General features: G+C 49.0%; 1 protein-coding gene across 1 annotated transcript in view; it reads right to left on the bottom strand.

Moving 5' to 3' along the window:
• The window catches only part of Bag6 (BAG cochaperone 6), an 11,493-nt gene extending 11,319 nt beyond the window's left edge, over nt 1-174 (bottom strand). The window contains exon 1 of the mRNA XM_010609846.2: nt 12-174. The gene's annotated coding sequence lies outside the window, so the exon portion shown is untranslated. The remainder of the gene's footprint in view (nt 1-11) is intronic.
• Nucleotides 175-2,465: the final 2,291 nt, after the last annotated feature.

The raw sequence follows: 2,465 nt of genomic DNA on the forward strand, positions 1-2,465 counted from the left end.
CCCCGCCGTACCGTCACTTCCGGTCTCCCCAACCTGCCACCGAAAGCCAGTTCCGTTTCCCCGATCGTATTTGGAGATCTCGAGGCAGTACTTCCGGCTCCCCCCAGGTCCTCAAAATTTACTTTTGGAGGGCGTGATGAGCAAGTCCGCGGCCCCTAACAGTGAGTTCCTGGGGAAAACACTAAAGCACCGCCCCCCATTGGCTCTGCGCTTGGCCGGGGCGGCTCGCAGGAGGCTGTTACAAACGCCTAAAGGAAAGAAGAAAATGCCGTGAGATACGCTGGCCTCGAGCGAGGCTGTGGGCGGTCGTTTGGGCCGGGCGTTTGCAGCCTGGGGATTGCCTCGATAATCTACGTTTAACGGCCTGGCGGCCAGCGCTCTCCGGGCGGCACTGCCCTGGCCACCTAAGGCTCTCGGGCGCCCCTGGCGGTGGCCGCGCCCTCCGCTCTGCGCCCCGGAAGTCACCCGGTCCCTGGCGGTTCCGGGAGGCTGGAGGGCCGGTCAGACCAGGGTCGGGTTCTGTAGGGAGGGCGCCTGCAGACTGTAGGCTTCACGTTCGTCAACGGCGCAGTGCGGCCGAGGGGACACGGCATATTTTAGGAAAGCTAAACATGCCACCTCTTTTCAGGACTTTCGTCAAGCACCAAGGCATCTTCCACGCTGGGAGGCTGAGGCAGGAGGATTGCGAGTTCGAATTTATCTGGGGGGCTTAGTGAAACTCCATCTGAAAAATTAGAACAGGGCGGGGATGTAACGCAGTACAAAAGCCCCGGACGGAAAAGGGGGTCGGGAGAAAGGGAGCCTCCGAATTGATACCAGAAGTCTGACTGGACTGACACTTGAAGCGGGTTCCAGGAGGCTGGGGGATTACATCCTTTTGCTCTCTACCCAGCCTTTCCCAGCCTCCTGTTTGTAACCAGGTGCCAATATTGTTGAGTTTCAGTAAACATCTGTTCAGTGAGTGCTTGCTTTGTATCAGCCATTGAGTTTACACGTGTAATCCCAGCGATTGGGAGGCAGAGGCAGAAGCCTGAACTACGAGGTGAGACCCTGTCTCAAAACACCAGTAATGTGGGCTGGGGATTTAGTTTAGTGTTTCCGCCACCTGCCCTTCAAGCACCAGTGATAATAATAATAACAGTAATAATGCATTGAGCCTTTCAACAGCCGAGCCTGGCATTAATTTCCATTTAATAACTGAGTACATGGGAACCTATGTAGCAGAACTGACAAATTCAGACCTATTGCCTTTGGATTGAGCTCTTCTACTTTACTGCCCAAAAACTGTTGCACTTTAGTTTTTTATTATAAAACATTTCAAGGGCTGGGGAGTAGCTCAGTGGCAGAACACTTACCTTGCAAGCAAAATGCCCTGGATTCCAACCCCTCCCCTGGGAAAATAAAAATATTTGAACACTATCCCCAAAATAAAATAGTATAATTAAATGCTATTCTCATGGGCCATAGTTTGTTTCAACTAAATCACGAGCTGGTAGCAAGTTTTACCTCTCGGGACAAATCTTTCTGTGGCAGCTAATGAGTTAAGAATAATCTGTTGCTAGGCATGGTGGCTCATGCCTGTAATCCCAGCACCGTGGAGGCTGAGGCAGGAGGATCACTGTGCATTCGAGACCAGCCTGGGCTACATAGTTCCAGGTCAGTCTCAACTACATAGTGAGACCCTGTCTCAAAAAAAAAAAAAAAAAAAAAAAAGGAATAATCTATTAAGGAAAACTTGTGGCAGTAACTGCTCAGCGCTCTCCAGGGACTCTCTCCACAAGTCTGCCCACCATTGAAGATGTACTACCCACCCGGAACTGTAATGGGTGCTTTGCAGACATTCCTATTAATTGCAGCGGATATTTAGACTTAACCACATGCCAGTCTGTGCTGGGTGCGTCCTCTGAGGTTGATGATTTGCCCATTTTACAGACAAAAAAGTAATAGGTAGAGACCTGGCCCCAGGTCTAATTCTGCCTGACACCACTGTCTGGCCTCTTTAACCATTAGATTATGTACCTTTTTTTTTTTTTTTTTTTTTTTTAGGCAGGGTCTCACTATGTAGTTTAGGCTGGCCTTGAACTTGCAGCGATCCTCCTGCCTCAGCTTGCCAAGTTGCTGGGATGACAGATGTGCGCCAGAACATCCAACTGAACCCTTGTTTTGAAACAATAAACATCGAGTAAATGAACTCATGTCAACAAGCTTGTGTAGGTTGTGTACATACTGTTTCCCAATTACTGTAACATAAACTTCAGAAAAGTCCACCATGACTCTGTGACTGGTTCATGGTTCATACCTATTTTGAAATACTATCAGGCTGGGCGGGCCTGGTGAGGCATGCCTGTAATCCCAGCATTTAGGAGGCTGAGGCAGGATTGCCGTAAATTTGAGGCCAGCCTGAACTAATTACAGAGCAAAACGCTGTCTCAAAAAAAAAAAAAAAAAAAAAAAAAAAAAAAAAA

The sequence above is a fragment of the Fukomys damarensis genome, unplaced genomic scaffold (genome assembly GCF_012274545.1).
Source record: "Fukomys damarensis isolate Sample0158 unplaced genomic scaffold, DMR_v1.0_HiC HiC_scaffold_20, whole genome shotgun sequence".
NCBI classification, from domain to species: domain Eukaryota; kingdom Metazoa; phylum Chordata; class Mammalia; order Rodentia; family Bathyergidae; genus Fukomys; species Fukomys damarensis.